At 38.0% G+C, this 15,472-nt stretch overlaps 1 long non-coding RNA gene across 2 annotated transcripts; it reads left to right on the forward strand.

Annotated features, from left to right (window-relative positions):
• The first annotated feature begins 6,803 nt into the window (after window positions 1–6,803).
• Window positions 6,804–8,944, forward strand: LOC127633054 (uncharacterized). Of its 2 annotated transcripts, none has more exons than XR_007969167.1 (3): window positions 6,804–7,198; window positions 8,380–8,495; window positions 8,834–8,944. It is a non-coding gene; the product is annotated as an uncharacterized LOC127633054 (long non-coding RNA). The 2 variants fall into 2 exon arrangements; XR_007969168.1 differs by lacking the exon at window positions 8,834–8,944 and adding an exon at window positions 8,622–8,734.
• Window positions 8,945–15,472: the final 6,528 nt, after the last annotated feature.

Below are 15,472 nucleotides of genomic sequence, written 5' to 3' on the forward strand. Positions count from 1 at the left end.
GAGGGACGAATGATGGTGCTGGATTGCCTCAAATTTTTGTTGGAGAAACAAAAGCCACTAGATGTAAGAAGCTATCTCCACACCAGTGTATGTTTGAGGTCCATTAAAACAATTAAAATAATATTCCCAGTTAAATCCATTTTAAGCTCCATCAAAAAAAAAAGGATTGTGAAATTCATTTAAACTTAAAGTACACTTCACTTTTCAATGTGCCGATACAGCTCACACACAGAGAATGCCTGGCTGGGTCATATGGGCGCTGGGAGGCATTGCCCCCAATATTTTCCTTGTGCCACCACAGAAAAATCTGGCATTCCCATCCCAGTGCGATAAAGAGAAAACCACTTGCCCTCCCTAAATATCAAAAATATGTCACCCTAAAGTGTTTCTTTTAGATATTGACATCCACGTCTTTGTGCATCATCAGATGGAATGGAAAAACAAAGCATACCATAGCCTTTACTGTCATGTTTCACAATCCTAGCCTAGCAGTCAGACGTGCAGCACTGTGAATAAACATTTAACATGCAAGTATCACACTTAGGAGTTGTATTACCAGTGCCTGTCTTATTTTTTTCAGGTTGAGACCATGTGCATTCTTGTTGTGCCATTGATGGTGCAAAGGAAAATCCAACCTTTAACTCATGTCATGACCAGCTAAAAAAAGGAAACCTGGTTACTCTCACTTGGTATTCACGAAAAGACATCATGAATGGACATAGAGGCGACATGATGTAACTATCTGTAAAGCTCTGTTTACATGGAGCAAACTGTAGTAGGGTTGCAACCTGTCCTGTAAAATATGGGATCATCCTGTAAGCTACTTAAATGAGGCATCCCAAATAAATACAACTGGCGGTTCTTGGCAAGAATAAGTGGCAAAGTGGACCAGGTTTTATGCCGAGAATTAAAGGTCTGGCTATGCGAGACTTTTGAAAGCAAGCCGGAGATATTGTTGGAAGAGCTTAAAGTAAAAGAATGATCAAAATGTATTGAAAAATGAGAAAGACTTCCCATCTCATTCCCTACCTCCTTTTCTGAATGTCTCCTTCAATTTCCAGGTATCAAGTTAATATGGAGCATGTCTGACCTTCAATCCTCTTGGGTGACCCAAACATCTACCCAACAATATCTTGCTAGGCAAAGCATTTGGCAAAGCGTCCTTGCCAAACTCTGGGCAACTGTCTCAAATACATTAGACTAAACCAACCAGATGAAGAAAATATGTCATTTTAAAAAGGAGCCAGTGTCTGCTCGGAGCAGAGAAGTCAAAGGTCAGGGGGTGACCTCACTGACATCAGGATTAAGGGGCAACCGATTATGGGAACAATGTAAATGAGAATAAGAATGTATATGTAGCTAAATGATGGTTGGCCGCCCAGTCTTAGTAAAGATAATGAGTCACTTGGCCAATCTGGGGTGCTATAGGGAGTAATATGAATGTCTTTACCCTTTTGGTGATGTCACGTTTGCCAGATAGCCCAGGTTAAACTACTGGGTCAACTTGGGCTGAGATCCACTCAGTGCAAATCTTAATAAGATCACCGCTGGGAGACTAGAATGTATACAGACTGGCCCCAGTAGATTGAAGTTATGGAAGTTTTCCTATAGTCCTGCTTTATTGCTATATTTAGCTTTGCCCAAATGGACAGAGTATATAACACACACATACAAGTCTGGGATACTAATGTTGAGTGTTCTACAGCTAGAGGCAAGGACACATCCGAGCCCAACTACAGTCAAGAGCTGCAAAGCATCAACTAGTCTCTAGCCTACTACTCTGTATCTGAGAACATAACACACATGAAACTAGATACAACAGATATAAACATGGCTGAAATGGCAACATTTCTATTATTTGAAGAGATGTAACAGGCTAACCAATGTTTTAGATGCATTTAGATCCTCGTTGGATGTCTCAGCTATACCTACATACGAAATTGCCAACTATACTATTAATTTATTCGATTCAAGTAAACAAACAATTATACATTCTACTGTAGATGTTTGTACAGTATACAAACTACTTCTATAACAGAACATTTAGGGTAAGCGAATGGTAAATGGTCTGCACTTTATAGCGCCATTTTAACCTTAACAGTATTCAGAGCGCTTTACACTGCGTCTCATTCACCCATACATTCATACACCAATGGCGGAAGAGCTGCTATGTAAGGTGCTAGCCAGCCATTGGGAGCAACTTGGGGTTCAGTGTCTTGCCCAAGGACACTTCAGCATGTGGAGTCATGTGGGCCGGGATTCAAACCACCAACCCTGTGCGGTTAGTGGCAGACCCTCTCTACAACTGAGCCACAGCCGCCCCTAATAAACTAAGATATGGCTACTGAATAAACTAAGATATGTTGAAGAATCATTTGGCTACTGATTTTTGGATTTCTACACCAACATACAACATCATAAACTAATTAATAAAACATTCAAATTATAAACTACTAGCTTAACACTATATAATCAATAGATGTACCTACAGTATGATAAAATATTCTAAGTCAAGTACATGAAGTAATATTGCAGTTTGTGATAGGAGAGACGGACAAGTCTGTTTACATGCTCAGCTAGCAAGCAGGCTAATTTGTTTTTTGCAAGTTAGAGTTTATATATTAAAACATGGCCGAAGTGTGAAATTGTTTTTTTGCTTTGTTCAGTCAACTACACCTAAAAACAAATCACAAAATAAACATATAAATATTTTTGTCAATGTATTAACTGCTTGCTATGCACTCTACAGTGCATTTGTGTACACCATTCTAAACTACTGTGACAAACCATTTAGGGTAAAGGAATTAAGTACTAATATTATTTTTTGCAAGCACAAGGCAGATAAATCTATTTATGCACTTCGCTAAATGCAAAATTTTTTGCTGACTACCATCCAGCTTTGAAACACATATATAAGGGAAATGTATATGAAATATATGAAATACTATAAATAATCACCCCACACTAATGTGACACCTTTTGCCCCTGCTGACAATTGCAGCTCCAATAATCCCGCTATTCCAGTGCGGTAAACTGCCTATAGATCCAAAGCCAATTAGGCAATGTGACAACGACCTAATGATGGCACTCAGTGGATGTTAGTCTTTAGATTAAAGCAAAAGCTCACAGAGTAGCAAAGCATGGCACAAACGGGAACACTCTGGTATTAAATGGGATGAAGTTGTTTTCTTATTCCAAATCTTTCATCGAGAGATTTAATGACAGTGTTTGATAATGAAGCATTGTTGTTTGCATATACATTCATGCACCACAATATGATGCAATTAGGATGGTCTGATAGCAGTTTCTTCTGATTTCTGATTTGTCATCAAATTATAGTAATTTATTAAAATATATTAAAATGTATATTCAATTGTTAATATAATACATTAGGAAGAAGGAAATAACAGTACAAACAGTAGTCCAGCAACCATGTATGTCATGTCCATGTTAGCAAATCACATTTTCTCAAAAAATACAGAATCAAATCAATTGTACATACAGAACATAGTGAATAAGACATTTACTTATAGCGCATGTGAAGCGCTTTTATTTTAAAGTTGCACTCACGCGCTCGTGCGGATCCAGCGCAAGCAGCAATCTCCTGACTGTTTAAACGGCCTGGATTGCCTGCTTGGATTGTCACTGACTAACCATCATGATTTGTGCATCAGAGGAACTTTTGATCCTGATCCTGAAGTTTATCAGTAGAAAAGTTACAGGGAACTGTTAAGGAGAGACTGTTAGAAATGTGCTTCAGAGGAAGATTTATGAGCGTTCCACAGGATGCAGGATCTGCTGAAGTTGTGTGAGGTTGGTTTATTACATCTGTTTAAATGCATATTTGCAGACGGTATATGATACTAGTTTTATTGATATTTGCCTTTTAATCATTAGACAAGACAGTTTTGAAGAGATGAAAATATTTACATATTAATTCTCACATTGTTGTTAGCCTTAATTTGTATTAACAGAAAGTTAGCTAATATGTCCAAAAGTCGCTAAAGACATTTACAGTTTCGACCGACTTTCAGCGCCATTTAAGCTGCGAAAACATAACACGTGTATGCATAAACATAATACTTTAATCATCAGTCTTCCCAATTAGTTTAATCAGCAGCCGTACTAATGATCTACGTTTTTTTCCAATTAACTGCAAAGCCTTAATTGCTAACCTTTACTGAATGTTTCTAGAACACGTGACAAGAAGTTTCATTTAGATTCTCACAACATTGTTAACCTAAATTGTTCAGGACAGAAAGTTTGCTAATTTGTCTAAAAGTAAGCATTTGAAGGATCTGAGTGTGTGTGTTTGTGTGTAAGCGTGTTTGTGTGTTAGCACACATGCTAATCTGAGCTTGTTAGTGGCTGTTTGTGTGCGCTTGACCTGAGCCACTGATGACAAATATTTAATCAGCAACACAACACAGTGTGTGGCAACAACAGCTTTAGCCCTGCAGCGAGACAGAGAGAGAAAGAGAGAGAGAGAGAGAGAGAGAGAGAGAGAGATATCACAGTCATAGAAGAAGGGAGACACAGACAAACATGGCTTCCGAAAGGAAGAACGAGTCTGTGCTCACTGTGACACTTGAGGTCGAGACAGACACACTTTCTGAGAGAGAAATACTTTGACAAACTCTCAAACCTCATGCGACAGTTTTCCATTTTTGACAGAAACTGATCAAATGCAGGAGTTACTGGGAAAGGACAATCACGCATCAGTTGCAGCAAAATTCAATTTTGAAGTGCACACCCTCAGAAACAAATCACTGCCTTAATGTACTTCGTTCAGAATAATTAAAAAAAAAAAAATCATTTTGTCTTGTTAAATGCTTACTTTATTTTATATTGTATAGTGTTATTATAGTTATTATTTTATTTGATTAATTACCTGGCACCTTATTTGAAATCTATTTTAATTGTTATTTGTATTGTCATTATCTGTTTTGAGTATTAATGCTTTGGCAATATTGTATGTGAGTAAGTGATTGTCTGAATCAAAGATACATTCAATTATGGGGAATCAATATGATGAAAATGGTTGTTAAAACATCACACTGAATCCAAACTTGTCAAATGTGTGTGTGTGTGTGTGTGTGTGTGTGTGTGTGTACGCAGACTGTTGTCAGCAGCTGCTAGAGCATAATCCTGTCTGCCAGGATTTTAGGTCACAGTAGCTTTTTGGTGTGTGTGTGTGTGTGTGTGTTGTCGCCAATTTATGCTACCCTTATTAAGAGTAAAAACAATTTTAACATATTTTAAGTTACATCACAGTTACAAAAAGCATCGATATTTAAATTAAAAAAACATTAATTAATAATTAATTGATTATTTATAAACGCACATCCTTACGCACGACTGCTTTGCGCAGCGTGTGTGCGCGTTTGCGTGTGTTTATCTCTAACCGTAAACTGTTGCTCTCAGGACCTCTAGTGATCACCAGTTGAATTGCAACAAAAAGTGCTGGCATTTTGAGTGATTTTACTACATTGTGTTTGATGTCTGCCAAGTAAATTTGATCCGTTTGATCAGTAAGCACACCTATCCTCAAAACAATTATTAGTATTTTTTTTTTTTAGGTTTCATTCGTGTCTGTAAAACAAACATAATCAGCTTAATACTTTTGGTCAGGGTTAGGGTTAGGGGTGAGATTTCTGTGGGACTCCAAAGTAACTCAATAAACATGAATGAATATCGCAGCCTGAGGGTTCACTTTTAGACATGACCCACATCTCCTCAACAAGCTGCAGGATTTTAGGTATCATCCATGTCCCTAGCACAAATGTTGCATGATTACTTCTTTCCCGATTCACGGTATTTTTCAGGTACAATGTCCATTTTGCTTACATATGATAGACAATCTCTCTAAGCTTATGATGTTAATTAGACAAAGGGCTTTTTAACTATATGTACATTCTGTACTATATGTACATAATATTATTATTATTATTATTTATTTTGTAATAATTTTAGTGACATTTTAACTTTTAAAAAATTTACAATGTAGTCCATCAAAAAATATGTCTTGAAATTGCATATATTATATTGCATATTGATATTTTGAACTACTTACAAGTGTTTACATTTATTTGTAGAACATGTCTGTCGACATTGTAAAATGGTACTGTCTCTTTAAGAATAGTGGCAGTTCAGCCTCTAGTGTTTAGGTTGAGCACACATTAACGAAAGTGGAGTCACACAGTTTTCCAACTAGTAGCACTTTAGCATCACAAAACACTGCATTTGTCACATTGAATTATGAACGTAGCAATGGAGCCATAGGAGTAATCAAATGCACTCTCCTTAACTGTACACTCTCTCTCTCTCTCTCTCTTTCTCTCTCATGAAAACCAAATAATTTAAGACAGTTCATGTAAATTAACTGTTTAGCTTATTTTTAGCGTTCGGAACTCTGATTCATTTTAGTGTAATTTTTTCAGTCTTCAGACGGTTCATGTAAATTAACTAGTTCACATAAACGATTCACTGATTCACTTGAGCCCCGCACATCCTTAAAGGGACAGTGCCAGAAGTCACTGATAGCTTAAATAAGTTTTCTTATTTAAGTTAAACATTCAGTTGCTACTGTATCACCTTTCTTCGATCAAGGTAACCTGTAAACCATTATGCTGTCATGACTGGAAAATCAAGTTGTCTTAATTAAACATCACTTGAAATGTCACATTTTGGGCTCATAACTCAAACATCTAAAGTTACTTGAATTTATTTTTCTTAAAAATCCATAGACTTTCACTTATAAAAGTATACCCACCATGCCTTGCACATTATTCATGTGTCCTTAGTACATTTGAGGGCATTTAAATATTGTAACATGTAGGTGCTGGACTGAATGACCCAGCAGAAGATGTAACAGTTCCAAAAATATTTATGAATAAAGTCAGTAATGCGCCACCGTGCAGAGTAGAGAGTAGTGTGTTCTTCAGTGGAGTGTGTGCATCGTGGAAGCCAGGAGGAGCTTGGCAGAATCATCCACAGAAGCTTGGCGATGAGAGAGATGTCCAGCGGACAATGCGAGCAACAGCAGAAGTGAAGATCTCCGGCACGCAGGCATAGAGTGAAATTCCTTTGAGGATTGCCTGGCTGAACTCAGCGAAGACTGGATGGCAAACCACAACACAAACTTCGCAAACAAATCAACAGAGTGACAAGACAGGACCGGCCAGACAAGGAGAGCGAGGTTAGTACTCAACTTAGTATAACAATCTGGCAAAGAAACAGAGAAACATGATGTAGCATATGTAGGGAGTGCAATCAGGCTGGAACAGGTGTTGCTCGACAAGCGATCGGTGCTGCCCTGAGAACAATGAACACATGGAAACACCAATCATGCCAGTCAAGCGCACCTGCAAAACACGAGGGAGAGAAAATTACTAAATAAACAAAACAAACCTGCAAGCTTACCAGGGGGCTGTTCCATAAACCAAGATTAAAGTATAAGCCAGGCTTATTTCGGTTAGTCAGGCTTATTTTTGGTAGATTCAGTTTCATAAATCAAACTTGAAAAAGTTCAAACTCAGTTACCCCGGCAACTTATGCTGGCAAATTAACCTGGTCCGGGGCAGGCTAACTGTCAGGCTAAGTCTGAGTTCAGGCTTAACGAGCATTCCATTTATACTCACCTGCTGGTATTTCGATGTCATTTTATTTTACTTAACCACTATTAATAATTTTTCTTTTTAAATAAATAAGGAAATGTACTTTACTAATAAATGTAAGAAATTATAAGGTATAAATACACTAAGAAATGTTCAAAACTTGTGTGTTTAATTGGTGAGTTTGGTTAATGAGTTTGGTAATTAATTATAAATAGGGAGCTGAACTCGTTTCCAAACTTAACCATGGCGTGTCCTTTCATAGATGAGGTGGTGGATGAGGGAGCTATAGTCTTGCGGAGGGCATTTCAAAGAGAGAGAACTTTCAGAGACAGGTCAGACCCACTGGCTTTTAATGACAGCTACCTGTATGAGCGATATAGGTTCTCAAGAGATGGCATTGCATATATTTGTAGATTACTAAGCCCACACATTGCAAATAATACACGCCGCAACAGAGCTCACAGTCCCACAGACGGTGTGCATTGCACTTCGCTTTTTGCCAGTGGAACATTTTTGAACACAGTTGGAGATGCAGAGAATATCAGCAAAGCATCAGTTTGCCACTCTGTACGAATTGTGTACCTTTCTTTAAAAAGACTACTCAATGTGTTCATCACATTCCCTGGCCACAAAGCTATTCGTACCATTAAACATGCCTTTTATGGAATAGCTGGTAAGTTCAAATAACTATAAACCATGGAAATATTTCTTGACTGTTGATTTTACATGGGACATATTTAAAACAAACAAATAATTTTCCTAGGTTTCCCAAATGTTATCGGTGCACTGGACTGCACCCATGTGCGTATTAAGTGTCCGTCTGGTCCACATGAAGCAGACTTTGTGAATAGGAAATCAGTACACAGCATCAATGTACAGGTACGGTCCCACTGAGATGATATTGAAGGCTATGCTCTAGCACTGAGTGTTCTGTAATAAGCTGGGCACCAGTGTTTAGTTCATTGCAATTAAAATGTAGTGACCTACAGGTTTAATTTATTTTAGATGATTAGTGATGCAGATTGCATCATCACAAATGTAGAGGCCAAATGGCCAGGCTCTGTGCATGACTCCAGAATCTTTAGAGCCTCATCTCTCTACCAGCAACTAGCAAGAGGTATGCTAGTAATCACTTAAATCGCAAAAAGTCTTAAAAAAAGAAAAAGAAAAAAAAAAACTACATTATATATCTATATATATTCATTCTGTCTATGCAGGAGAATTCTCAGGAGTTTTGCTGGGAGACAAGGGATACCCATGCCTGCCTTACCTCTAGACTCCCTATCAGGAGCCCCAGACAGAGGCACAGCACCGCTACAACATTGCCCATGCATGCACAAGAGGTTGTATAGAGATGGCATTTGGGCTGATAAAGTCAAGGTTTCAGTGCCTGAAGCACCTCAGAGTGACTCCACCTAGGGCATGTGACATTGTAGTTGCTTGTGTAGTGCTCCATAACATTGCTTGTCTGAGGAGAGAGAAGCAACCAAGGATTGTTGAAGAGGAAGACTGGGGCAATGAAGCAGTATTGGAAGAAAACGAAACAGGCAGACTTATACGAGACACATATGCAAATAATTATTTTGCTTAATATGGTCTAAACCATGTGTAGCCTTTAAAATTTTCCACTGGCCCCTCAACTTTCTCCTTAGTTGAACAAACACACAGAAGTCAAAGTATTTAATGTGATTTGTCTTTATTCAGAGTGAATCTGCCTGTTAGGGGTGAAAACACACAAATAAATGTTGTGGAAAGTGATCAAAAAGGTAATGTTTTTTTTTCTTTTCCTTTTTTAAAAATGGTAGTTTTACTTGCATTTTTCTGTAGCTGTTGAATTTCCAGCTCCAACTTCCTCATCTTCAGTTTTTTATACTGGATGTCGATATCAATCGCTTCCATTTGTTTAAGGAGGTAGCGTTTATACACTCCTTTTATGTTTTCTGGGTTCTGTAGCAACATAGATTTAAGTTATTTCATTGAATACTCTTGTCACATTGTTTTCATTTCTTAATACTCACTTTGTCACATGTGGTCCCAGACTGAGAGGGCTCTAGAACAGTGTCAGCATCCTGAAAACACATCATGATCATTTTATCACACAAGTACACTTTTTAATATTCAATACAGTATAGCATGGAACCTGTGAGTACCTCAGGCCTCCTTGAACATACAGACACAGTCTCCTCATCCTCCTCAACTGATGGGCCTTCTCCCTGTGACCACTGATTAAACTCAGTTAAACTCATTAGCCTACATGACTGATTTAAAAGGTCTCATACTCACAGGCAACATGATGTCTGGTGGATCCATAATGCATACAGAATCTTGATAGAAAAAATATTTATTTTTTTACCAAAATGCACCATTACAGTAGCACAAGTACCTCTACGTGACATTACTGCTATGATGTACTTAGGCTTACAATGCCTAAGGGAGGAGGAAATCAGTTAGTCAGGAAGGAATAATGATAATAAAACACACACACACACACCTTTTATATACTCACTCCTTATACTACGTGATATCATTTTAGATGATGTCCCCCCTCTATTCCCTCAAGGACGGGCCTCCCTTTATTAATTTCCAAAGCCAGCTCCTCTGCAGGAGTGAAGCTGGCTGGTGGTGGCCCTCCCCCAGTGCCAGCAACCTCAGTCTTCTTTTTGGTCGCTGCAATTAAAAAAAATAATTAAAAAAAAACCTTTTATATTAAACCTTTTATAACCTTTTAAAACTTTTATATTTTATTTTCACCTGTTGCCAGGTTCTTTTTCCTTCACTTAAGTTGCTGCTGCGTGAAAGCAATTAACGTTACTGTTATTCACATACAAACTTTGCAATGTATTGTGACACACATTCAATGTTGATAAAGTATTTTAAATAGTTTACACCGCTACTTACGCATTGAGACGATCAGCAATTTCCTGCCAACCTTTCTCTCTTGCTTTATTTATTGCCGCTGTATTGCCTTTTTTGGTGATGACATCTTTAAATTCTTCATATGTTTCCAACAGCAAACGCTGTTCTATTGCCGTGAACGTCGCTGCTCTAGCTTTTCCTTTTGTTGCCATGGTAGCCCACAGTAAATCGATTGACCCATGCTCGACTTTTCAGGACTTTTAAACAATGGCGTGCACGCGCAATTATCTAGACTATTTAAACCTGACTCAAATTAGTAAGATCACATGATCCTCAACTTACTGTTATGGAACCAATTTAAGCGCGGATGTTTAGCTCGGCTCATTTAAGTCAGGTTTTGGACTTTAATCCCCGCTTTTCTAAGCGGCTTTTATGGAACAGCCCCCAGAACTGTGACAAATACATTTTAAATATACATAAAATATTTAAATACATTACTCTATATTTTATTTATATTATATATATTAATGTATATACATATTTTATTAAATATTCATAAAGGTTTTAGCTCTTTTGCAGTATTATTTATGTTGTTTTGTATCAAATAGTTGTTTTGTGTGATGTCACCATCAGGGAGATCTGTGTCACCTTTGATGAAATTGAACCCTGCAAATCTGAGTACAGTCTACTTGCATCTAGTTACCTTAACTAAGATTGTTCAGTTATTTCTATATGACCACCAAGTTATGTGAACTTCATTAGATAAGTTATAGAGACGCCATTACTCAATTCAATTGATGTCAACATATTAGGGTTTTCAGTGTATATCCTGTAAAATATAGTGTTCTTTTTAGTGTATATTAAGCATACATTTATGTTAAATTGAATTAACATTTAAACTGTTTGTTTGACACCTCTGAAAATTAACAATGGTATTACTATAATATTGTAGTAAGTAACTATGACTGTAGTAACCATATTTTTACAGCTGTAATATTGTAATATTTTCTTCTTTAAATTGCTTCAATGTAGTTAGCTACTTTTTGTTAGTAGCTTGTAGCTTGGGAAGCACACACACACACACACACACACACACACACACACACACACACACACACACACACACACACACACACAAACACGTAGTGTTTCCATGTTTTATGGGGACTTTCCATAGACATAATGGTTTTTATACTGTACAAACTTTATATTCTATCCCCTAAACCTAACCCAACCCCTAAACCTAACCCTCACAGAAAACTTTCTGCATTTTTACATTTTCAAAAAACATAATTTAGTATGATTTATAAGCTGTTTTCCTCATGGGGACCGACAAAATGTCCCCACAAGGTCAAAGATTTCGGGTTTTACTATCCTTATGGGGACATTTGGTCCCCACAAAGTGATAAATACACGCTCACACACACACACACCCACACACACACACACACACACACACACACACACCCACACACACCTACACTCACACACACACACACACACACACACACACACACACACACACACACACACACACACACACACACACACACACACACGGGCCCCAAAGCTATCTGAGGAGGACATCTGTCCCCCACTGCACCACTCTCTGCTCTTATATTCAGCCAATTTCACTGCATTTCAGCAAGATATTTAATACAAGTGCCACTTCTCCCTTTTGTAGATTCAATTAGTTTTTTGGTTTAAGTCAGGATACACAAGCTAAACAAATGTGAAAGTTCAGCCTTTATAAGGTTTTGTCTAATATGTCACTCATAATCCACACCTTTTAAGTGGCCACTCTGCCCAAATGCCCATTTAGTCCACTCAAATCCCAAGGACCTCTGGTTCAAAACCACAGATCTGAGAGCAAGAAACCCCTAAATGCCCGCCCACCAATCCCACATGTCCAAGACTGACGCAAACCTCCCCGCAGCCAAACATTTGTTCTCCGCTGCTCTGCCTCACACCTAAGGTTGACAGGTCATATAGTGTTTACTCTCGACATAAAAGACCTCTTCAGCTTGTTCCCAAACATGCCAAAGTAACAAAGTCTTAGAGGGGTTTAAACATGACAATCCGTCATGCGCCCCCACCCCCTTGTTCGCTCTAAGTTCAACTAGCGTTCACACAGGACGGAATATTCCTTGTGATCAAATATTAATTTATTAAACCACTTACGCTCCATCAGAAATCATGTATTTAAGAGTACAGAATATTGATATTACACAAAGGACAATACACTGTCAAATTCTGGTATATCAAATTGTCATTTTTTAAAAACAACATTAGTACATTTTATGAAGAAAACGTGATTAATGCTTGCCAGTGTAAAATGTGTTGCCATGATGGTAGGGTGCTGCAGATGGCTGCCAAGGATTTGCAATGGGCCACTCCAAAAGGTAGATTTTCTTTTTTTGAAGCCATTCTGTAGTAGATTTACTTCAATGTTTAGGGTCACTGTACTGCTGCATCATCCAACTTCTACTGAGCTTCAGCTGGTGCACAGCCACCCTAATATTATCCTGTAGGATATCTTGATAAACTTGGGAATTAATTTTCCCCTTAGTGATGGAAAAAGCAAGATGGCCCCAAAGCAGCAAAGCAGCCCCAAATCATGATACTCCCTCCACCATACATCACCACTGGGATGTTGTTATGCAGTGCCCTTTTTACGCCAACCATAATGCTGTGTGTTCTTCCCAAACAGTTCAACCTTAGTTTCATCAGTTAACAAAACATTTTCCCAGTAGCGTTGTCGAGTGTCAATGTGGTTTTTGTAAAATTTCAGGCATGCAGCAATGTAGTTGTTGGAATGCAGCGGCTTCCTTCATGGTGTCCTGCCGTGGACACCGTGCCTGTTTAATGTTTTCCGTATAGTAGACTCAGGAACAGAGATGTTAACCAGTTCCAATGATACCTTCAAGTCTTTAGCTGTCACTATGGGGTTCTTTTTTTATTTTTGCCTCATTGAGCATTCTGCTATATGTCCTTTGAGTCCTCTTAGCTGGATGGCCACTTCTAGGGAGAGTAACCACAGTACTAAATCATCTCCATTTACAGAGTTTGTCTAACTCTGGACAGATGAATATCTAAGCTCTTCGAGATAACTCTTCTGAGATCTCTTTTTTGCGAAAAATGGTCCACACCAGCAGATCAAAAATATTTGAGTGCTTTTTATAAGTCAAAGTAGCTCTATCCCACACATCCAATCTCGTTTCATTAATTGGATGCCAGGTTTGCCAACTCCTGATTCTAACTAACTTTCGTTGATGTCATTAGCCTAGGGGATCACATAATTTTTTCCAACCAACACTATGAATGTTTGAATGAGGTATTCAATATGCACAAGAGTCATTAGTTAAAACAGATTGTGTTTGTTCATTATTTTAACTTAGATGAAGTTCAAACCAGATTTATAAGACAAATTAATACATAAATGCAGGTATTTACAAAGGATTCACATACTTTTTCTGGCCACCGTCTGTTATGGTGTATGGTAATGACTCACAATGAGTTTTTTATGTGAAAAAGCTAGATGTATTGCAACGCATATAAAAAAAGTGTGTGCTTATGACTCAAGACAAGAAGGTTCCAATTTCACTATAAGGGGTTTTTCAGATCTGATGCCTTCTTGCACTAAAAAAGCTAGGTGCAACGCATAAAACACAGACATCTGGAAAGTTTGTATTGTTTTTTGTACCTGACATAATGTCTAAAAACGTGAGGTAATGACTCAATGAGAAGATTCCAGTTTCACTGTTAGGGGCTGTTCAGACCAAATGTGTTATTGCGCTAAAAAAACAACAACTTTGTGTTTGAGATGTGCTTTTAAAAGTTTATGTTATTTTTTTTTTTACCTCACATAACATCTACAAAATGTGTGGTAACGGCACACAACAAGAAGATGCCATTTTCACTGTAAGGGGCTGTTCAGACCGAAAATGTTCTTGCGCGAAAAACGCTAGACACAGCGCAATGCATATAACACCGATTTTGTAACGGACATAACATCTAAAAAAAATTTGGTAGCAAATAATGATTAGAAGATGCGTCAAGACAATGAAAATTCCAGTTTCACTATTTGGGGCTGAAAAAAGCTAGATACAACTGTAAACCCGTTTATCGGTCCAATGACGGTCTCCAATAATACGGGTGAAGGTCTCTGCGCGTTACTGTCTTTCTTGTTACGCAACACAACAATATTAAATGAAATCAATTTTCTCTTATGTATTACCTCGTTATTTCATCTGACTCCATAAATGAAAAAGGTTTTTAATGATATCTGAGCATCATTAAAAGTGAGCGAATGTTTGATTATTCTTTTAACTCTTTTAATTATATTTTACCCATTTAGATTAAGAAACTATGTCGCTTTGAGGTCCTCGCGTGTTTCTCTCTACACCGTGGGCAGAGCCGGATTATCCATAAGGGCACTTGGGCCAGTGCCCAGGGGCACCAACCATTCACAACCACTAGGGGGGCACCACATGACACAAGCTTTAAAAATATTTCTCGTGAATTGTTATATTATTAACTTGAAATTCTTGAAAGACCATACATAACTTGTTTATGAACACTAATTTAACAATAATAATAATAATAAATTATAAATAAATGAAGATTACATGACCACTATCACTCCCCCCCTCCCCAATCTGTCAGAGTTGAGTTGGTCCACAACAAGTACGCGCAAATGTGTCATTTTTTTAATGGCTACAGAAAATGAATCAAAATCCAAAATGGACAGACGGCAATTGAGTGGTTTTGCAAAAGAAGATTAAAGAAAGAGAAGGACGCTAGGCGTTTAGCTACAATAAAAAATGTTCCAGGGATCGACAATTTTTTTGTTAGATCACTAGTTTTTGGGAGAACACTGGAATTGCAGACACCAGCAGCACTAAGTCTGACACCGCTGGCGCTGCTAGTGGGGAGATGCAGCAGCTGCTAATGTTAGTCAGGGCGTCGGCGATGACCGCCAGGCGAATGAGGATATTCTC

The sequence above is a fragment of the Xyrauchen texanus genome, chromosome 39 (genome assembly GCF_025860055.1).
Source record: "Xyrauchen texanus isolate HMW12.3.18 chromosome 39, RBS_HiC_50CHRs, whole genome shotgun sequence".
Taxonomy (NCBI): Eukaryota; Metazoa; Chordata; class Actinopteri; order Cypriniformes; family Catostomidae; genus Xyrauchen; species Xyrauchen texanus.